At 42.9% G+C, this 19,441-nt stretch overlaps 32 non-coding genes and 1 pseudogene across 32 annotated transcripts; all 33 read right to left on the bottom strand.

Moving 5' to 3' along the window:
* Positions 1-5,279: 5,279 nt before the first annotated feature.
* On the bottom strand, positions 5,280-5,398 carry LOC133119585 (5S ribosomal RNA). Its single transcript, XR_009706626.1, has one exon. It is a non-coding gene; the product is annotated as a 5S ribosomal RNA (ribosomal RNA).
* A 139-nt stretch (positions 5,399-5,537) lies between these two features.
* Positions 5,538-5,656, bottom strand: LOC133119677 (5S ribosomal RNA). Its single transcript, XR_009706715.1, has one exon. It is a non-coding gene; the product is annotated as a 5S ribosomal RNA (ribosomal RNA).
* A 139-nt stretch (positions 5,657-5,795) lies between these two features.
* Positions 5,796-5,914, bottom strand: LOC133119584 (5S ribosomal RNA). The gene has a single exon (XR_009706625.1). It is a non-coding gene; the product is annotated as a 5S ribosomal RNA (ribosomal RNA).
* A 139-nt stretch (positions 5,915-6,053) lies between these two features.
* On the bottom strand, positions 6,054-6,172 carry LOC133119583 (5S ribosomal RNA). Its single transcript, XR_009706624.1, has one exon. It is a non-coding gene; the product is annotated as a 5S ribosomal RNA (ribosomal RNA).
* A 139-nt stretch (positions 6,173-6,311) lies between these two features.
* Positions 6,312-6,430, bottom strand: LOC133119582 (5S ribosomal RNA). The gene has a single exon (XR_009706623.1). It is a non-coding gene; the product is annotated as a 5S ribosomal RNA (ribosomal RNA).
* Positions 6,431-6,569: 139 nt separating this feature from the next.
* On the bottom strand, positions 6,570-6,688 carry LOC133119581 (5S ribosomal RNA). The gene has a single exon (XR_009706622.1). It is a non-coding gene; the product is annotated as a 5S ribosomal RNA (ribosomal RNA).
* Positions 6,689-6,827: 139 nt separating this feature from the next.
* Positions 6,828-6,946, bottom strand: LOC133119580 (5S ribosomal RNA). Its single transcript, XR_009706621.1, has one exon. It is a non-coding gene; the product is annotated as a 5S ribosomal RNA (ribosomal RNA).
* Positions 6,947-7,085: 139 nt separating this feature from the next.
* On the bottom strand, positions 7,086-7,204 carry LOC133119579 (5S ribosomal RNA). The gene has a single exon (XR_009706620.1). It is a non-coding gene; the product is annotated as a 5S ribosomal RNA (ribosomal RNA).
* A 139-nt stretch (positions 7,205-7,343) lies between these two features.
* Positions 7,344-7,462, bottom strand: LOC133119578 (5S ribosomal RNA). Its single transcript, XR_009706619.1, has one exon. It is a non-coding gene; the product is annotated as a 5S ribosomal RNA (ribosomal RNA).
* Positions 7,463-7,601: 139 nt separating this feature from the next.
* On the bottom strand, positions 7,602-7,720 carry LOC133119576 (5S ribosomal RNA). The gene has a single exon (XR_009706617.1). It is a non-coding gene; the product is annotated as a 5S ribosomal RNA (ribosomal RNA).
* Positions 7,721-7,859: 139 nt separating this feature from the next.
* LOC133119574 (5S ribosomal RNA) lies at positions 7,860-7,978 on the bottom strand. Its single transcript, XR_009706616.1, has one exon. It is a non-coding gene; the product is annotated as a 5S ribosomal RNA (ribosomal RNA).
* Positions 7,979-8,117: 139 nt separating this feature from the next.
* Positions 8,118-8,236, bottom strand: LOC133119573 (5S ribosomal RNA). The gene has a single exon (XR_009706615.1). It is a non-coding gene; the product is annotated as a 5S ribosomal RNA (ribosomal RNA).
* A 139-nt stretch (positions 8,237-8,375) lies between these two features.
* LOC133119572 (5S ribosomal RNA) lies at positions 8,376-8,494 on the bottom strand. The gene has a single exon (XR_009706614.1). It is a non-coding gene; the product is annotated as a 5S ribosomal RNA (ribosomal RNA).
* A 139-nt stretch (positions 8,495-8,633) lies between these two features.
* Positions 8,634-8,752, bottom strand: LOC133119664 (5S ribosomal RNA). The gene has a single exon (XR_009706703.1). It is a non-coding gene; the product is annotated as a 5S ribosomal RNA (ribosomal RNA).
* Positions 8,753-8,891: 139 nt separating this feature from the next.
* LOC133119571 (5S ribosomal RNA) lies at positions 8,892-9,010 on the bottom strand. Its single transcript, XR_009706613.1, has one exon. It is a non-coding gene; the product is annotated as a 5S ribosomal RNA (ribosomal RNA).
* A 139-nt stretch (positions 9,011-9,149) lies between these two features.
* Positions 9,150-9,268, bottom strand: LOC133119676 (5S ribosomal RNA). Its single transcript, XR_009706714.1, has one exon. It is a non-coding gene; the product is annotated as a 5S ribosomal RNA (ribosomal RNA).
* Positions 9,269-9,407: 139 nt separating this feature from the next.
* On the bottom strand, positions 9,408-9,526 carry LOC133119737 (5S ribosomal RNA). The gene has a single exon (XR_009706767.1). It is a non-coding gene; the product is annotated as a 5S ribosomal RNA (ribosomal RNA).
* A 139-nt stretch (positions 9,527-9,665) lies between these two features.
* LOC133119736 (5S ribosomal RNA) lies at positions 9,666-9,784 on the bottom strand. Its single transcript, XR_009706766.1, has one exon. It is a non-coding gene; the product is annotated as a 5S ribosomal RNA (ribosomal RNA).
* A 139-nt stretch (positions 9,785-9,923) lies between these two features.
* Positions 9,924-10,042, bottom strand: LOC133119735 (5S ribosomal RNA). The gene has a single exon (XR_009706765.1). It is a non-coding gene; the product is annotated as a 5S ribosomal RNA (ribosomal RNA).
* Positions 10,043-15,844: 5,802 nt separating this feature from the next.
* Positions 15,845-15,963, bottom strand: LOC133119674 (5S ribosomal RNA). The gene has a single exon (XR_009706712.1). It is a non-coding gene; the product is annotated as a 5S ribosomal RNA (ribosomal RNA).
* Positions 15,964-16,102: 139 nt separating this feature from the next.
* On the bottom strand, positions 16,103-16,221 carry LOC133119734 (5S ribosomal RNA). The gene has a single exon (XR_009706764.1). It is a non-coding gene; the product is annotated as a 5S ribosomal RNA (ribosomal RNA).
* Positions 16,222-16,360: 139 nt separating this feature from the next.
* LOC133119733 (5S ribosomal RNA) lies at positions 16,361-16,479 on the bottom strand. Its single transcript, XR_009706763.1, has one exon. It is a non-coding gene; the product is annotated as a 5S ribosomal RNA (ribosomal RNA).
* A 139-nt stretch (positions 16,480-16,618) lies between these two features.
* On the bottom strand, positions 16,619-16,737 carry LOC133119731 (5S ribosomal RNA). The gene has a single exon (XR_009706761.1). It is a non-coding gene; the product is annotated as a 5S ribosomal RNA (ribosomal RNA).
* Positions 16,738-16,876: 139 nt separating this feature from the next.
* LOC133119729 (5S ribosomal RNA) lies at positions 16,877-16,995 on the bottom strand. Its single transcript, XR_009706760.1, has one exon. It is a non-coding gene; the product is annotated as a 5S ribosomal RNA (ribosomal RNA).
* A 139-nt stretch (positions 16,996-17,134) lies between these two features.
* LOC133119728 (5S ribosomal RNA) lies at positions 17,135-17,253 on the bottom strand. Its single transcript, XR_009706759.1, has one exon. It is a non-coding gene; the product is annotated as a 5S ribosomal RNA (ribosomal RNA).
* Positions 17,254-17,392: 139 nt separating this feature from the next.
* LOC133119727 (5S ribosomal RNA) lies at positions 17,393-17,511 on the bottom strand. The gene has a single exon (XR_009706758.1). It is a non-coding gene; the product is annotated as a 5S ribosomal RNA (ribosomal RNA).
* Positions 17,512-17,650: 139 nt separating this feature from the next.
* LOC133119726 (5S ribosomal RNA) lies at positions 17,651-17,769 on the bottom strand. Its single transcript, XR_009706757.1, has one exon. It is a non-coding gene; the product is annotated as a 5S ribosomal RNA (ribosomal RNA).
* A 139-nt stretch (positions 17,770-17,908) lies between these two features.
* LOC133119725 (5S ribosomal RNA) lies at positions 17,909-18,027 on the bottom strand. The gene has a single exon (XR_009706756.1). It is a non-coding gene; the product is annotated as a 5S ribosomal RNA (ribosomal RNA).
* A 139-nt stretch (positions 18,028-18,166) lies between these two features.
* On the bottom strand, positions 18,167-18,285 carry LOC133119724 (5S ribosomal RNA). The gene has a single exon (XR_009706755.1). It is a non-coding gene; the product is annotated as a 5S ribosomal RNA (ribosomal RNA).
* A 139-nt stretch (positions 18,286-18,424) lies between these two features.
* LOC133119723 (5S ribosomal RNA) lies at positions 18,425-18,543 on the bottom strand. The gene has a single exon (XR_009706754.1). It is a non-coding gene; the product is annotated as a 5S ribosomal RNA (ribosomal RNA).
* Positions 18,544-18,682: 139 nt separating this feature from the next.
* LOC133119696 (5S ribosomal RNA) lies at positions 18,683-18,801 on the bottom strand (annotated as a pseudogene).
* Positions 18,802-18,940: 139 nt separating this feature from the next.
* LOC133119722 (5S ribosomal RNA) lies at positions 18,941-19,059 on the bottom strand. Its single transcript, XR_009706753.1, has one exon. It is a non-coding gene; the product is annotated as a 5S ribosomal RNA (ribosomal RNA).
* A 139-nt stretch (positions 19,060-19,198) lies between these two features.
* Positions 19,199-19,317, bottom strand: LOC133119721 (5S ribosomal RNA). The gene has a single exon (XR_009706752.1). It is a non-coding gene; the product is annotated as a 5S ribosomal RNA (ribosomal RNA).
* Positions 19,318-19,441: the final 124 nt, after the last annotated feature.

Below are 19,441 nucleotides of genomic sequence, written 5' to 3'. Positions count from 1 at the left end.
TCAATTTGTCCATATTCATACAACAATTTTATGTTTCTTTTTACCATTGATTCAAACAAGACCCATGCGCTGATTTTTTTCCCTTCAAAATGCGCCATATTTCTTCTTGAAATAATTGCGTATCTTGCATGACTCAGTACGTAGTTCAGCAGGTTCATATTGCCTTTCTTTTTCCTTTTTTTCCACACACCAAACAAAATCAGTTTCCTCCATTCAAAGCGTCCGATACATAATTTCACCCAATTTTTCACCAGACATTTTCTCAATTCAGAGTAAAAACTTTTCAGGTCCTCACATTCCAACATCATATGCAACAGAGTTTCTGGCTGTTCATTGCATACATCACATTCCCTTTTATTGTTTTTATCAATTTGATGTAAAACTATATTTGTATATACTCTGTTGTGTCTTATTTTAAAATCATTATTTTCACATTCACTTCCGTTGTATTTGACATTCAAATTATCCCACATTTCTTTTTGGTTTAAGTCTGGAAATATTCCTCGCCAAAATTTTTCAGACGTTGGCTCTTTAACTTCATTCTCTGTCATTACTTTGTATATATGTTTAACTTTCATTGTTTTTAGTTCCATTCTCATTGTATTCCCTTCGACAGTCAACTCAGGAAACTTTACCGAGTCTTCTTTTCTTTTTCCAATCCCGTCATTTATTAATTTTACCCACTCTCTGGGTATACTCTCTTTTATTGTCATAAAAACATTTTTTACAGTTCCAAATCTTATCTCTTCGTTATACTCACGTACGGTGTCAAATATCGCCTGTACAGGTAAAAACCCCGGTTTCACTTCATACATGTACTCTTTCACCTGTCCTAAACCTGCACCAATAAACGCCTTATTGTACAGTACATTGCCATCATTCATCACTTTCTGATTAAGAAAAACCGGGTGATTTAAAACCGTATCCACCTCTTCACATCCGTACTTTGCCTTTTTAATTATTCCCGCCCATGCTTCAAACACCTCCTTGTAAAAATTGGGAATATTCTCCATTAGTGTTTTTTTAAAACTCATAAGTAAGCCATAGTCCTTACAACCTCCACTTTGGTCTAGAAAATCTTTAAAAAAGTCCTTCCAACCATAGTCAACCGTTCCAAACAGGTATTTTTGAATGGTCTTTATTCTTATGGCCTTCTTCTTTAGTTTCAGGTCTATCAATTTTAATCCTCCCATTTTGTGTTCAGCCATTAGGGTTTTGTGTGATATTTTCACCCCTTTCCCATCCCATAAAAAGTTTGATATTATTCCGTTTATTTCATTTGTTACCCATTCTGGCATGTCAAGTACTCCTAATGCGTATATCAGCTTTGATGTCATCAAAGTGTTACACACAATTACTTTCCCTTTTAGGTGTAGGCCCCTTTGTTTCCAAAAGTTCAGTGTTTGCTTTATTTTATTCACACACCCTGTCCACGTCAAATCCCTAGCCTCCTTTTCGTTGCTTCCTATATTTATGCCCAAGATCTTAATAAAATCTTTTGCAATTTTAAAATCTATTCCACATCCCTTTCTTTCAGCTCTACCTACATACATCATTTTGGATTTATTTACATTTATTTTTGCCCCCGATGCTCTACCATAAGTATGTATTAGTTCCATGATCCGTTTGACACTATCTTCATCTTTCACAGTGAAGGTAGTGTCATCCGCATACTGATAAACCAGGCTACAGCCTCCACCCGGTATGCTTACCCCTCTTATCCCTCCGTCACTTTTAGCCAGGTCTGCCAGCGGTTCTGCAGAGATACAATATAGTAATGCAGATAGGGGACAGCCTTGCCTCACCGATCTTTCTAATGGGAAAGTATCCGTTAAAACTCCATTACATTTCACACAGCTTTTAGCATTTCTATATAAAAGCTCTATCCAAGTCACCATTCTTTTTCCAAAACCATATTTTCTCATTGTTTCTGTCAAATATTCATGTTCCACCCTGTCAAAGGCTTTGTTCAGATCAACTGCCAACACAATGCCACCTTCATTGTTGTTTGTGTTCATATATTTCACCACATCCCTTATTGAGCAGCTGATGTCTGCTATGTCTCTTCCTGGGACACTGTATGTTTGCGTTGGGGCAATTATGCTCCCCAGCACCCCTTTTAACCTATTCGCCAATACCTTTGCCACTATTTTGTAGTCGCTATTCAGCAGGCTTATAGGCCGGTAATTTTCTAGCCTATGCCTGCTTCCTTGATTTTTATAAATTATAGTTATGACTCCCGTTGCCATTGACTCCGGGACCACATTCTTATCCTCCATGTATCTGAATACTTCCAGTAAAATTGGCGCTAGGCTATCAACAAACGTTTTGTAAAAATCGTTCGGCAAACCATCTAATCCCGGGCTTTTACGAGCTTGGGCGCTCATTATTGCCGTTTTAATTTCATCCAATTCAATTGTTTTGTCACACTCCTCACTCTCTCCCTCAGATATTCTCATTCTTACCTTCTCTAATACTCTCTCCCTACTCTCCTTGTCGCTGCCAGTTTTTTTAAAAAGGTTTTTATAAAAGGCCTCAACAATCTCTAGGACACCTACAAGATCATTAACTTTCTCACCCTTTTCATCTTCTAGTTCTTCAATTCTGTTTTTCGTTTGCCTCTTTTTTTCCATACCAAGGAAGAAGGAAGTACACTTCTCCCCTTCTATCACATTCTTTGCCTTACTCCTCATTATAGCCCCCATACATCTTCTCTCCTCATGCGTCTGCAGCTCCGCCCTTAATTTAACATATTCCTCTATGTTATAGTCATTTTCCTCCTCTGACCTCTCCATCTCTCTTAGCATTCTCTCTCTAATTTCCTTTTCCTTTATCTTTTCTTTAAAATTCCTATGCTTTGCATATCTTATACTTACTTTTTTAATTTTAGCCTTAAGGGCATCCCACCATAGGCCAATATCTATGCCTTTTACTTCACTTTCATATTCCTCCCTAATGCACTTCTCAATTATTTCTCTATAACCTCTCTCTTTTAACAGGCACACATTTAGACACCACGTCCCTCCTCTTTGTTTCTCTTGCCCTGCACACATTATTAATGACAGTACAGCATGATCACTAATTGTTGTAAATTTATATTCCATATTTTTAAAATCATTTACAATACTGTCTTTTATCAGGCATAGGTCAATCCTGCTTTGCTTTAATTCACCCATCACCACCTGCCTTCTCGAAAAAACTTTTTTCGCTGGGTTCTCTATTCTCCACACATCCATAAGTCTATTATCCGTCATCATACTATACAATTCTCTTCGTGACGTGTCCCATTTAAAATTGGCACATCGCGAAGCGTCCAGCCGACTACACCATACATTAAAATCCCCGATTACGATGCAGTTTCCAATACATAGAGGTTTCAGTTGTTTGAAAAAATCCCTCCTATCGGACTCTACATTTGGTGCATATATATTAACTAGTTTGTACATTTTCCCGAGGTATTCGAAATCAATTATGATAACCCGCCCGCTCGTATCATTATATGTTTTTTGAATGTTTCGCGTATAGCCCTTTTTTATTAGGATAGCAACCCCACACGACCGTTCGCTACCATTGCTCGCAAAAATCATTCCGTCCCATCTTTTTCCCATTTCATCCATCTTGCTATCATCCCAATTAGTTTCTTGTAAACATATGATTTCAGAACTACAGACAGTTATTGTTTGCTCAAATTTCGTCATGTTCCTTATTCCGTTTACATTAAAAGATGTTATTTTGATCATTGTAGCAAGACAGTTCATAAAATCATTTTCTATAATCAGAAAGTTTTCTTCTTTACCTTTCCACTCTTGTCTCGTCCTTTCCCGTGTTTCCCAGTCATATCCAGTCCCCTTTTCCTCGCAGCCAAAATCTGCGCCGTCAGAACTCTCGTTTCTTCATCCGTGTCCGTCAGGCTGTCCATGTCCTGGCTCTCCGGCATTTCGTCGCCTGTTGCTTTTCCCTTCTCACCACTTTCTTTCTCCTTTTGTCCATCCACCGCCTCTTTCGCCTCTTTCCTCTCCATAGCAGGAGCCTCTCTCGCCGTCTTTGCACGCGCCTCGGTCTCTTGCAGCCCTCCACTCCTCTGACGCACAGCCTCTCGGACCCCGCGTTCTCTCACTCCATCATGGCTCTCCCTCTCCACTACGGCAGCCTCACCTTCCTCCTCCTCCTCCATCTCCCCTTCCATCTGAGAGGAGTCTTCCTCTTTTTCCTCCTCTCTGTCCGCGCACCTGCATTCATTCTTTTTCCGGAAGCATATTTCACACACGTCCAGGCACTCTCGTGCATAGTGCCCCTGCTTCCCACATTTGAAGCATCGAAAGTCCGGACACTCTCTCAGTATGTGGCCAGGCTGCACACATAGCCTGCACACCTTTAGCTGCCTGTCATGTATCACTCGGAAGAACTGTATCCCTTCCATAGTTTCAAACTTTGTCGAGTACGGCAGTGACTTTACCGTCTCATTAAATTTTACTCGAAGGAATCTTGTACCGTCCGCGATATCCGTTCCCGGCCACATCCTTCTCTTAATCGGCGATAACGCCCTTACTCCCCATTCGGTAAGTTTATTTAAAATGTCTTTGTCTTCGATATAGGTCGGTAGGTTTAGAAAGGAGACCATTAGCTCGTCATTGACCACTTCTCTAGCCATGATTCTGCAGTTTTTAATTTTAAAACCGTCCATTAGCCTTTCTTTCCCTTTTACGTTATTCATCGTAATCTCATATTTCTTGGCCGCTTTAAACCGGCAACCGATCACGTTTCCACACACATCCTTCGTCGCTCTCAGTAATTCCATCATCGAAATAATTTCATCTCCTTCAATCTCCACACTCAAGGTAAGAGCTTTGTCGAAGTTTCTTACCGGCGCCTCCGTCTTTCCTTCCTCCGTGTTCGTCTCCTTCCTTCCTGCCGTCTTTGATTTCCCGGTCTCCATTCTCCTCGTTTTTCTTCCCCCAAACAGCAGAGCTGTCGGGGGAGAGCGAGCCAACCGTACGCACTATGTATTTGTTGAAACTTTTGCGATTTCCAAACTTTTCCGCAAAAGCAAACGCAGCTGACCAAACAATTCGCAGCTTCGCGCGTCTCCAATCACTTCCGGTCTCACGAGATCTGGCGTTCTCGCGGTGTGGCCGTAAGCGAAGACCCGGCAGTCAGCGAGAGCTCTCATGAATAAACGCCTAGAAACTAACTTTGTATAATTCTTTTTTAAGGAAGTAAGGTCGTTATTTCAAACAATGTCCAAAATACGATAATTTACATTGATTTCGCTGGTAAAATGCTCACAGCACCTGGTATTCCCAGGCGGTCTCCCATCCAAGTACTAACCAGGCCCGACGTTGCTTAGCTTCCGAGATCAGACGAGATCGGGCGTTCTCAGCGCGGTGTGGCCGTAAGCGAAGACCCGGCAGTCAGCGAGAGCTCTCATGAATAAACGCCTAGAAACTAACTTTGTATAATTCTTTTTTAAGGAAGTAAGGTCGTTATTTCAAACAATGTCCAAAATACGATAATTTACATTGATTTCGCTGGTAAAATGCTCACAGCACCTGGTATTCCCAGGCGGTCTCCCATCCAAGTACTAACCAGGCCCGACGTTGCTTAGCTTCCGAGATCAGACCAGATCGGGCGTTCTCAGCGCGGTGTGGCCGTAAGCGATGACCCGGCAGTCAGCGAGAGCTCTCATGAATAAACGCCTAGAAACTAACTTTGTATAATTCTTTTTTAAGGAAGTAAGGTCGTTATTTCAAACAATGTCCAAAATACGATAATTTACATTGATTTCGCTGGTAAAATGCTCACAGCACCTGGTATTCCCAGGCGGTCTCCCATCCAAGTACTAACCAGGCCCGACGTTGCTTAGCTTCCGAGATCAGACGAGATCGGGCGTTCTCAGCGCGGTGTGGCCGTAAGCGAAGACCCGGCAGTCAGCGAGAGCTCTCATGAATAAACGCCTAGAAACTAACTTTGTATAATTCTTTTTTAAGGAAGTAAGGTCGTTATTTCAAACAATGTCCAAAATACGATAATTTACATTGATTTCGCTGGTAAAATGCTCACAGCACCTGGTATTCCCAGGCGGTCTCCCATCCAAGTACTAACCAGGCCCGACGTTGCTTAGCTTCCGAGATCAGACGAGATCGGGCGTTCTCAGCGCGGTGTGGCCGTAAGCGAAGACCCGGCAGTCAGCGAGAGCTCTCATGAATAAACGCCTAGAAACTAACTTTGTATAATTCTTTTTTAAGGAAGTAAGGTCGTTATTTCAAACAATGTCCAAAATACGATAATTTACATTGATTTCGCTGGTAAAATGCTCACAGCACCTGGTATTCCCAGGCGGTCTCCCATCCAAGTACTAACCAGGCCCGACGTTGCTTAGCTTCCGAGATCAGACGAGATCGGGCGTTCTCAGCGCGGTGTGGCCGTAAGCGAAGACCCGGCAGTCAGCGAGAGCTCTCATGAATAAACGCCTAGAAACTAACTTTGTATAATTCTTTTTTAAGGAAGTAAGGTCGTTATTTCAAACAATGTCCAAAATACGATAATGTACATTGATTTCGCTGGTAAAATGCTCACAGCACCTGGTATTCCCAGGCGGTCTCCCATCCAAGTACTAACCAGGCCCGACGTTGCTTAGCTTCCGAGATCAGACGAGATCGGGCGTTCTCAGCGCGGTGTGGCCGTAAGCGAAGACCCGGCAGTCAGCGAGAGCTCTCATGAATAAACGCCTAGAAACTAACTTTGTATAATTCTTTTTTAAGGAAGTAAGGTCGTTATTTCAAACAATGTCCAAAATACGATAATGTACATTGATTTCGCTGGTAAAATGCTCACAGCACCTGGTATTCCCAGGCGGTCTCCCATCCAAGTACTAACCAGGCCCGACGTTGCTTAGCTTCCGAGATCAGACGAGATCGGGCGTTCTCAGCGCGGTGTGGCCGTAAGCGAAGACCCGGCAGTCAGCGAGAGCTCTCATGAATAAACGCCTAGAAACTAACTTTGTATAATTCTTTTTTAAGGAAGTAAGGTCGTTATTTCAAACAATGTCCAAAATACGATAATGTACATTGATTTCGCTGGTAAAATGCTCACAGCACCTGGTATTCCCAGGCGGTCTCCCATCCAAGTACTAACCAGGCCCGACGTTGCTTAGCTTCCGAGATCAGACGAGATCGGGCGTTCTCAGCGCGGTGTGGCCGTAAGCGAAGACCCGGCAGTCAGCGAGAGCTCTCATGAATAAACGCCTAGAAACTAACTTTGTATAATTCTTTTTTAAGGAAGTAAGGTCGTTATTTCAAACAATGTCCAAAATACGATAATTTACATTGATTTCGCTGGTAAAATGCTCACAGCACCTGGTATTCCCAGGCGGTCTCCCATCCAAGTACTAACCAGGCCCGACGTTGCTTAGCTTCCGAGATCAGACGAGATCGGGCGTTCTCAGCGCGGTGTGGCCGTAAGCGAAGACCCGGCAGTCAGCGAGAGCTCTCATGAATAAACGCCTAGAAACTAACTTTGTATAATTCTTTTTTAAGGAAGTAAGGTCGTTATTTCAAACAATGTCCAAAATACGATAATTTACATTGATTTCGCTGGTAAAATGCTCACAGCACCTGGTATTCCCAGGCGGTCTCCCATCCAAGTACTAACCAGGCCCGACGTTGCTTAGCTTCCGAGATCAGACGAGATCGGGCGTTCTCAGCGCGGTGTGGCCGTAAGCGAAGACCCGGCAGTCAGCGAGAGCTCTCATGAATAAACGCCTAGAAACTAACTTTGTATAATTCTTTTTTAAGGAAGTAAGGTCGTTATTTCAAACAATGTCCAAAATACGATAATGTACATTGATTTCGCTGGTAAAATGCTCACAGCACCTGGTATTCCCAGGCGGTCTCCCATCCAAGTACTAACCAGGCCCGACGTTGCTTAGCTTCCGAGATCAGACGAGATCGGGCGTTCTCAGCGCGGTGTGGCCGTAAGCGAAGACCCGGCAGTCAGCGAGAGCTCTCATGAATAAACGCCTAGAAACTAACTTTGTATAATTCTTTTTTAAGGAAGTAAGGTCGTTATTTCAAACAATGTCCAAAATACGATAATGTACATTGATTTCGCTGGTAAAATGCTCACAGCACCTGGTATTCCCAGGCGGTCTCCCATCCAAGTACTAACCAGGCCCGACGTTGCTTAGCTTCCGAGATCAGACGAGATCGGGCGTTCTCAGCGCGGTGTGGCCGTAAGCGAAGACCCGGCAGTCAGCGAGAGCTCTCATGAATAAACGCCTAGAAACTAACTTTGTATAATTCTTTTTTAAGGAAGTAAGGTCGTTATTTCAAACAATGTCCAAAATACGATAATGTACATTGATTTCGCTGGTAAAATGCTCACAGCACCTGGTATTCCCAGGCGGTCTCCCATCCAAGTACTAACCAGGCCCGACGTTGCTTAGCTTCCGAGATCAGACGAGATCGGGCGTTCTCAGCGCGGTGTGGCCGTAAGCGAAGACCCGGCAGTCAGCGAGAGCTCTCATGAATAAACGCCTAGAAACTAACTTTGTATAATTCTTTTTTAAGGAAGTAAGGTCGTTATTTCAAACAATGTCCAAAATACGATAATTTACATTGATTTCGCTGGTAAAATGCTCACAGCACCTGGTATTCCCAGGCGGTCTCCCATCCAAGTACTAATCAGGCCCGACGTTGCTTAGCTTCCGAGATCAGACGAGATCGGGCGTTCTCAGCGCGGTGTGGCCGTAAGCGAAGACCCGGCAGTCAGCGAGAGCTCTCATGAATAAACGCCTAGAAACTAACTTTGTATAATTCTTTTTTAAGGAAGTAAGGTCGTTATTTCAAACAATGTCCAAAATACGATAATTTACATTGATTTCGCTGGTAAAATGCTCACAGCACCTGGTATTCCCAGGCGGTCTCCCATCCAAGTACTAACCAGGCCCGACGTTGCTTAGCTTCCGAGATCAGACGAGATCGGGCGTTCTCAGCGCGGTGTGGCCGTAAGCGAAGACCCGGCAGTCAGCGAGAGCTCTCATGAATAAACGCCTAGAAACTAACTTTGTATAATTCTTTTTTAAGGAAGTAAGGTCGTTATTTCAAACAATGTCCAAAATACGATAATTTACATTGATTTCGCTGGTAAAATGCTCACAGCACCTGGTATTCCCAGGCGGTCTCCCATCCAAGTACTAACCAGGCCCGACGTTGCTTAGCTTCCGAGATCAGACCAGATCGGGCGTTCTCAGCGCGGTGTGGCCGTAAGCGAAGACCCGGCAGTCAGCGAGAGCTCTCATGAATAAACGCCTAGAAACTAACTTTGTATAATTCTTTTTTAAGGAAGTAAGGTCGTTATTTCAAACAATGTCCAAAATACGATAATGTACATTGATTTCGCTGGTAAAATGCTCACAGCACCTGGTATTCCCAGGCGGTCTCCCATCCAAGTACTAACCAGGCCCGACGTTGCTTAGCTTCCGAGATCAGACGAGATCGGGCGTTCTCAGCGCGGTGTGGCCGTAAGCGAAGACCCGGCAGTCAGCGAGAGCTCTCATGAATAAACGCCTAGAAACTAACTTTGTATAATTCTTTTTTAAGGAAGTAAGGTCGTTATTTCAAACAATGTCCAAAATACGATAATTTACATTGATTTCGCTGGTAAAATGCTCACAGCACCTGGTATTCCCAGGCGGTCTCCCATCCAAGTACTAACCAGGCCCGACGTTGCTTAGCTTCCGAGATCAGACGAGATCGGGCGTTCTCAGCGCGGTGTGGCCGTAAGCGAAGACCCGGCAGTCAGCGAGAGCTCTCATGAATAAACGCCTAGAAACTAACTTTGTATAATTCTTTTTTAAGGAAGTAAGGTCGTTATTTCAAACAATGTCCAAAATACGATAATGTACATTGATTTCGCTGGTAAAATGCTCACAGCACCTGGTATTCCCAGGCGGTCTCCCATCCAAGTACTAACCAGGCCCGACGTTGCTTAGCTTCCGAGATCAGACGAGATCGGGCGTTCTCAGCGCGGTGTGGCCGTAAGCGAAGACCCGGCAGTCAGCGAGAGCTCTCATGAATAAACGCCTAGAAACTAACTTTGTATAATTCTTTTTTAAGGAAGTAAGGTCGTTATTTCAAACAATGTCCAAAATACGATAATTTACATTGATTTCGCTGGTAAAATGCTCACAGCACCTGGTATTCCCAGGCGGTCTCCCATCCAAGTACTAACCAGGCCCGACGTTGCTTAGCTTCCGAGATCAGACGAGATCGGGCGTTCTTTTTTTTTTATTATAAAAATTTTATTTTCCATATTTACATTTTACATTTTAAAAACTTTTAGGACAAAACAAACAAAAAGAATAATTTCACATTATACAACATATACATCATACATACTTCATTTTTCTATTATATCCATTATATACAGTTCATATCTGATGTTTATCCAATAAACTATTTACAAACCAAAATTTTAATAAATCATAATCCATAATACTTTAGAAATTAAATTGTATTTTCCCTTCATTAGTCACTGTCACAAAGTTACTGCCCTCAACAAACCATTCCGCAAAATCAATTTGTCCATATTCATACAACAATTTTATGTTTCTTTTTACCATTGATTCAAACAAGACCCATGCGCTGATTTTTTCCCCTTCAAAATGCGCCATATTTCTTCTTGAAATAATTGCGTATCTTGCATGACTCAGTACGTAGTTCAGTAGATTCATATTGCCTTTCTTTTTCCTTTTTTTCCACACACCAAACAAAATCAGTTTCCTCCATTCAAAGCGTCCAAAACATAATTCCACCCAATTTTTCACCAGACATTTTCTCAATTCAGAGTAAAAACTTTTCAGGTCCTCACATTCCAACATCATATGCAACAGAGTTTCTGGTTGTTCATTGCATACATCACATTCCCTTTTATTGTTTTTATCAATTTGATGTAAAACTATATTTGTATATACTCTGTTGTGTCTTATTTTAAAATCATTATTTTCACATTCACTTCCGTTGTATTTGACATTCAAATTATCCCACATTTCTTTATGGTTTAAGTCTGGAAATATTCCTCCCCAAAATTTTCCAGACGTTGGCTCTTTAATTTCATTCTCTGTCATTACTTTGTATATATGTTTAACTTTCATTGTTTTTAGTTCCATTCTCATTGTATTCCCTTCGACAGTCAACTCAGGAAACTTTACCGATTCTTCTTTTCTTTTTCCAATCCCGTCATTTATTAATTTTACCCACTCTCTGGGTATACTCTCTTTTATTTTCATAAAAACATTTTTCACAGTTCCAAATCTTATTTCTTCGTTATACTCACGTACGGTGTCAAATATCGCCTGTACAGGTAAAAACCCCGGTTTCACTTCGTACATGTACTCTTTCACCTGTCCTAAACCTGCACCAATAAAAGCCTTATTGTACAGTATATTGCCATCATTCATCACTTTCTGGTTAAGAAAAACCGGGTGATTTAAAACCGTATCCACCTCTTCACATCCGTACTTTGCCTTTTTAATTATTCCCGCCCATGCTTCGAACACCTCCTTGTAAAAATTGGGAATATTCTCCGTTAGTGTTTTTTTAAAACTCATGAGTAAGCCATAGTCCTTACACCCTCCACTTTGGTCTAGAAAATCTTTAAAAAAGTTCTTCCAACCATACTCAACCGTTCCAAACAGGTATTTTTGAATGGTCTTTATTCTTATGGCCTTCTTCTTTAGTTTCAGATCTATCAATCTTAGTCCCCCCATTTTGTGTTCAGCCATTAGGGTTTTGTGTGATATTTTCACCCCTTTCCCATCCCATAAAAAGTTTGTCATTATTCCATTTATTTCATTTGTTACCCATTCTGGCATGTCAAGTACTCCTAATGCGTATATAAGCTTTGATGTCATCAATGTGTTACACACAATTACTTTCCCTTTTAGATGTAGGCCCCTTTGTTTCCAAAAGTTCAGTGTTTGCTTTATTTTATTCACACACCCTGTCCACGTCAAATCCCTAGCCTCCTTTTCGTTGCTTCCTATATTTATGCCCAAGATCTTAATAAAATCTTTTGCAATTTTAAAATCTATTCCACATCCCTTTCTTTCAACTCTACCTACATACATCATTTTGGATTTATTTACATTTATTTTTGCCCCCGATGCTCTACCATAAGTATGCATCAGTTCCATGATCCGTTTGACACTATCTTCATCTTTCACAGTGAAGGTAGTGTCATCCGCATACTGATAAACAAGGCTACAGCCTCCACTCGGTATGCTTACCCCTCTTATCCCTCCGTCACTTTTCACCAGGTCTGCCAGCGGTTCTGCAGAGATACAATATAGTAACGCAGATAGGGGACAGCCTTGCCTCACCGATCTTTCTAATGGGAAAGTATCCGTTAAAACTCCGTTACATTTCACACAGCTTTTAGCATTTCTATATAAAAGCTCTATCCAAGTCACCATTCTTTTCCCAAAACCATATTTTCTCATTGTTTCTGTTAAATATTCATGTTCCACCCTGTCAAAGGCTTTGTTCAGATCAACTGCCAACACAATGCCACCTTCGTTGTTGTTTGTATTCATATATTTCACCACATCTCTTATTGAGCAGCTGATGTCTGCTATGTCTCTTCCTGGGACACTGTATGTTTGTGTTGGGGCGATTATGCTCCCCAGCACCCCTTTTAACCTGTTCGCCAATACCTTCGCCACTATTTTGTAGTCACTATTCAGCAGGCTTATAGGCCGGTAATTTTCTAGCCTATGCCTGCTTCCTTGATTTTTATAAATTATAGTTATGACTCCTGTTGCCATTGACTCCGGGACCACCTCCTTATCCTCCATGTATCTGAATACGTCCAGTAAAATTGGCGCTAGGATATCAACAAACGTTTTGTAAAAATCGTTCGGCAAACCATCTAATCCCGGGCTTTTACGGGCTTGGGCGCTCATTATTGCGGTTTTAATTTCATCCACTTCAATTGTTTTGTCACAATCCTCACTCTCTCCCTCAGATATTCTCATTCTTACCTTCTCTAATACTCTCTCCCTACTCTCCTTGTCACTGCCAGTTTTTTTAAAAAGGTTTTTATAAAAGGCCTCAACAATCTCTAGGACACCTACAAGATCATTAACTTTCTCACCCTTTTCATCTTCTAGTTCTTCAATTCTGTTTTTCGTTTGCCGCTTTTTTTCCATACCAAGGAAGAAGGAAGTACACTTCTCCCCTTCTATCACATTCTTTGCCTTACTCCTCATTATAGCCCCCATACATCTTCTCTCCTCATGCGTCTGCAGCTCCGCCCTTAATTTAACATATTCTTCTATGTTATAGTCATTTTCATCCTCTGACCTCTCCATCTCTCTTAGCATTCTCTCTCTAAGTTCCTTTTCCTTTATCTTTTCTTTAAAATTCCTATGCTTTGCATATCTTATACTTACTTTTTTAATTTTAGCTTTAAGGGCCTCCCACCATAGGCCAATGTCTATGCCTTTTACTTCATTTTCAAGTTCCTCTCTAATGCACTTCTCAATTATTTCTCTATACCCTCTCTCTTTTAATAGGCATACATTTAGACACCACGTCCCGCCTTTTTGTTTCTCTTGCCCTACACCTATCATTACTGACAGCACAGCGTGATCGCTAATCGTTGTAAATTCATATTGCGCGTTTTTAAAATCATTTACACTACTGTCTTTTATCAGGCATAAATCAATCCTGCTTTGTTTTAATTCACCCATCACCACCTGCCTTCTCGAAAAAACTTTTTTCGCTGGGTTTTCTAATCTCCACACATCCATCAGTCTATTATCTGTCATAATGCTATATAATTCTCGACGTGACGTGTCCCATTTAAAATTGGCACATCGCGAAGCATCCAGCCTACTACACCACACATTGAAATCCCCAATTACAATACAGTTTCCTACACATAGAGGTTTTAATTGTTTAAAAAATTCTCTTCTCTCTGCCTCTATATTTGGCGCATATATATTAATCAGTTTGTACACTTTATCTTGGTATTCAAAGTCAATTACGATAACCCGCCCGCTCGTATCATTATATGTTTTTTTGATGTTTCGCACTAAGCCATTTTTTATTAAGATAGCAACCCCACACGACCGTTCGCTACCATTGTTTGCAAAAATCATTCCGTCCCATCTTTTCCCCATTTCATCCACTTTGCTGTCATCCCAATTCGTTTCTTGTAAACACATTATCTCAGAGTTACAGACAGTTTTTGTTTGTTCAAACTTTGTCATATTCCTTACACCGTTTACATTTAGTGATGTTATTTTAACCATTGTTACAAGACAGTTCATGAAATAACATCTATAATTGAAAAGCTTTTTTCTTTACCTTTCCCCCCTTGTCTCGTCCTTTCCCGTATTTCCCAGTCGTGTCCAGTCCTCTTTTCCTCGCAGCCAGAACCTGCGCCGTTAAAACTCTCGCCTCCTCGTCCGTGTCTGTCAGGCTGTCCATGTCCTGGCTCTCCGGCATTGCGTCGTCCGTTATTTCCTTCTTCTCTTCGTTTTCCTTCTCCTTTTCCCCTTCCACTGCCTCTTTCTCTTCTTTTTTCCCCACCGCGGGAGCCGCTCTCGCCGTCTTTCCGCGCGTCTCGGTCTCTCGCCGCCCTCCACTCCTCTCCCGTACAGACTCTCGGACCCTTCGTTCTCCCACTTCTCTCTCCACGACAGCAGTCTCTCCTTCTTCCTCCTCCTCCTCCATCTCCCCCTCGATCTGAGAGGAGTCTTCCTCATTTTCTTCCTCTCTTTCCGCGCATCCGCATTCGCTTTTTTTTCCAAAGCAAATTTCACATAGGTTTATGCACTCTCGTGCATAGTGTCCCTGTCTTCCACATTTAAAGCATTTAAAATCCGGACATTCTCTCAGTATGTGCCCCGGCTGCACACATAGCCTGCACACCTTTAGCTGCCTGTCGTGTATAACTCGGAAGAACTGTAGCCCTTCCATGGTCTCAAACTTTGTTGAGTACGGCAGTGATTTTACCGACTCATTGAATTTTACTCGCAGAAATCTTGTGCCGTCCGCGATATCCGTTCCCGGCCACATCCTTCTCTTAATCGGCGATAGCGCCCTTACTCCCCATTCGGTTAACTTGTTTACGATTTCTTTGTCTTCGATGTAAGTGGGCAGATTTAGGAAGGAGACCATCAACTCATCGTTGACTATCTCCCTGGCCATGATTCTACAGTTTTTAATTTTAAAACCGTCCATCAGCCTTTCTTTCCCTTTCACATTATTCATCGTTATTTCATACTTTTTCGCCGCTTTAAAACGACACCCGATCACGTTCCCACATACATCTCTCGTTGCTCTTAATAATTCCATCATGGATATCATCTCTTCTCCTTCTATTTCAACACTCAAGGTAAGAGCTTTGTCAAATATTCTCACCGGTGTCTCCGTCTTTCCTTCCTTCGTGTTCGTATTTTTTCTTGCTGCCGTCTTCGATTTATCCGTCTCCATTTTCTTCGCTTTTGTTCCCCCAAACAGCACAGCTGTCGGGGGGGAGCGAACCAACCGTAGGCAATATGTATTTATTGAAAGTTTTGCGATTTCCCAACTTTTTCCGCAAAAACAAACGCAGCTGACCAAACAATTCGCAGCTTCGCGCGTCTCCAATCACTTCCGGTCTCACGAGATCTGGCGTTCTCGCGGTGTGGCCGTAAGCGAAGACCCGGCAGTCAGCGAGAGCTCTCATGAATAAACGCCTAGAAACTAACTTTGTATAATTCTTTTTTAAGGAAGTAAGGTCGTTATTTCAAACAATGTCCAAAATACGATAATTTACATTGATTTCGCTGGTAAAATGCTCACAGCACCTGGTATTCCCAGGCGGTCTCCCATCCAAGTACTAACCAGGCCCGACGTTGCTTAGTTTCCGAGATCAGACGAGATCGGGCGTTCTCAGCGCGGTGTGGCCGTAAGCGAAGACCCGGCAGTCAGCGAGAGCTCTCATGAATAAACGCCTAGAAACTAACTTTGTATAATTCTTTTTTAAGGAAGTAAGGTCGTTATTTCAAACAATGTCCAAAATACGATAATTTACATTGATTTCGCTGGTAAAATGCTCACAGCACCTGGTATTCCCAGGCGGTCTCCCATCCAAGTACTAACCAGGCCCGACGTTGCTTAGCTTCCGAGATCAGACGAGATCGGGCGTTCTCAGCGCGGTGTGGCCGTAAGCGAAGACCCGGCAGTCAGCGAGAGCTCTCATGAATAAACGCCTAGAAACTAACTTTGTATAATTCTTTTTTAAGGAAGTAAGGTCGTTATTTCAAACAATGTCCAAAATACGATAATGTACATTGATTTCGCTGGTAAAATGCTCACAGCACCTGGTATTCCCAGGCGGTCTCCCATCCAAGTACTAACCAGGCCCGACGTTGCTTAGCTTCCGAGATCAGACGAGATCGGGCGTTCTCAGCGCGGTGTGGCCGTAAGCGAAGACCCGGCAGTCAGCGAGAGCTCTCATGAATAAACGCCTAGAAACTAACTTTGTATAATTCTTTTTTAAGGAAGTAAGGTCGTTATTTCAAACAATGTCCAAAATACGATAATGTACATTGATTTCGCTGGTAAAATGCTCACAGCACCTGGTATTCCCAGGCGGTCTCCCATCCAAGTACTAACCAGGCCCGACGTTGCTTAGCTTCCGAGATCAGACGAGATCGGGCGTTCTCAGCGCGGTGTGGCCGTAAGCGAAGACCCGGCAGTCAGCGAGAGCTCTCATGAATAAACGCCTAGAAACTAACTTTGTATAATTCTTTTTTAAGGAAGTAAGGTCGTTATTTCAAACAATGTCCAAAATACGATAATTTACATTGATTTCGCTGGTAAAATGCTCACAGCACCTGGTATTCCCAGGCGGTCTCCCATCCAAGTACTAACCAGGCCCGACGTTGCTTAGCTTCCGAGATCAGACGAGATCGGGCGTTCTCAGCGCGGTGTGGCCGTAAGCGAAGACCCGGCAGTCAGCGAGAGCTCTCATGAATAAACGCCTAGAAACTAACTTTGTATAATTCTTTTTTAAGGAAGTAAGGTCGTTATTTCAAACAATGTCCAAAATACGATAATTTACATTGATTTCGCTGGTAAAATGCTCACAGCACCTGGTATTCCCAGGCGGTCTCCCATCCAAGTACTAACCAGGCCCGACGTTGCTTAGCTTCCGAGATCAGACGAGATCGGGCGTTCTCAGCGCGGTGTGGCCGTAAGCGAAGACCCGGCAGTCAGCGAGAGCTCTCATGAATAAACGCCTAGAAACTAACTTTGTATAATTCTTTTTTAAGGAAGTAAGGTCGTTATTTCAAACAATGTCCAAAATACGATAATGTACATTGATTTCGCTGGTAAAATGCTCACAGCACCTGGTATTCCCAGGCGGTCTCCCATCCAAGTACTAACCAGGCCCGACGTTGCTTAGCTTCCGAGATCAGACGAGATCGGGCGTTCTCAGCGCGGTGTGGCCGTAAGCGAAGACCCGGCAGTCAGCGAGAGCTCTCATGAATAAACGCCTAGAAACTAACTTTGTATAATTCTTTTTTAAGGAAGTAAGGTCGTTATTTCAAACAATGTCCAAAATACGATAATTTACATTGATTTCGCTGGTAAAATGCTCACAGCACCTGGTATTCCCAGGCGGTCTCCCATCCAAGTACTAACCAGGCCCGACGTTGCTTAGCTTCCGAGATCAGACGAGATCGGGCGTTCTCAGCGCGGTGTGGCCGTAAGCGAAGACCCGGCAGTCAGCGAGAGCTCTCATGAATAAACGCCTAGAAACTAACTTTGTATAATTCTTTTTTAAGGAAGTAAGGTCGTTATTTCAAACAATGTCCAAAATACGATAATTTACATTGATTTCGCTGGTAAAATGCTCACAGCACCTGGTATTCCCAGGCGGTCTCCCATCCAAGTACTAACCAGGCCCGACGTTGCTTAGCTTCCGAGATCAGACGAGATCGGGCGTTCTCAGCGCGGTGTGGCCGTAAGCGAAGACCCGGCAGTCAGCGAGAGCTCTCATGAATAAACGCCTAGAAACTAACTTTGTATAATTCTTTTTTAAGGAAGTAAGGTCGTTATTTCAAACAATGTCCAAAATACGATAATGTACATTGATTTCGCTGGTAAAATGCTCACAGCACCTGGTATTCCCAGGCGGTCTCCCATCCAAGTACTAACCAGGCCCGACGTTGCTTAGCTTCCGAGATCAGACGAGATCGGGCGTTCTCAGCGCGGTGTGGCCGTAAGCGAAGACCCGGCAGTCAGCGAGAGCTCTCATGAATAAACGCCTAGAAACTAACTTTGTATAATTCTTTTTTAAGGAAGTAAGGTCGTTATTTCAAACAATGTCCAAAATACGATAATTTACATTGATTTCGCTGGTAAAATGCTCACAGCACCTGGTATTCCCAGGCGGTCTCCCATCCAAGTACTAACCAGGCCCGACGTTGCTTAGCTTCCGAGATCAGACGAGATCGGGCGTTCTCAGCGCGGTGTGGCCGTAAGCGAAGACCCGGCAGTCAGCGAGAGCTCTCATGAATAAACGCCTAGAAACTAACTTTGTATAATTCTTTTTTAAGGAAGTAAGGTCGTTATTTCAAACAATGTCCAAAATACGATAATTTACATTGATTTCGCTGGTAAAATTCTCACAGCACCTGGTATTCCCAGGCTGTCTCCCATCCAAGTACTAACCAGGCCCGACGTTGCTTAGCTTCCGAGATCAGACGAGATCGGGCGTTCTCAGCGCGGTGTGGCCGTAAGCGAAGACCCGGCAGTCAGCGAGAGCTCTCATGAATAAACGCCTAGAAACTAACTTTGTATAATTCTTTTTTAAGGAAGTAAGGTCGTTATTTCAAACAATGTCCAAAATACGATAATTTACATTGATTTCGCTGGTAAAATGCTCACAGCACCTGGTATTCCCAGGCGGTCTCCCATCCAAGTACTAACCAGGCCCGACGTTGCTTAGCTTCCGAGATCAGACGAGATCGGGCGTTCTCAGCGCGGTGTGGCCGTAAGCGAAGACCCGGCAGTCAGCGAGAGCTCTCATGAATAAACGCCTAGAAACTAACTTTGTATAATTCTTTTTTAAGGAAGTAAGGTCGTTATTTCAAACAATGTCCAAAATACGATAATGTACATTGATTTCGCTGGTAAAATGCTCACAGCACCTGGTATTCCCAGGCGGTCTCCCATCCAAGTACTAACCAGGCCCGACGTTGCTTAGCTTCCGAGATCAGACGAGATCGGGCGTTCTCAGCGCGGTGTGGCCGTAAGCGAAGACCCGGCAGTCAGCGAGAGCTCTCATGAATAAACGCCTAGAAACTAACTTTGTATAATTCTTTTTTAAGGAAGTAAGGTCGTTATTTCAAACAATGTCCAAAATACGATAATTTACATTG

This window comes from Conger conger, unplaced genomic scaffold (genome assembly GCF_963514075.1).
Source record: "Conger conger unplaced genomic scaffold, fConCon1.1 SCAFFOLD_146, whole genome shotgun sequence".
Taxonomy (NCBI): Eukaryota; Metazoa; Chordata; class Actinopteri; order Anguilliformes; family Congridae; genus Conger; species Conger conger.
This window is presented reverse-complemented; position numbering and strand designations above follow the sequence as displayed.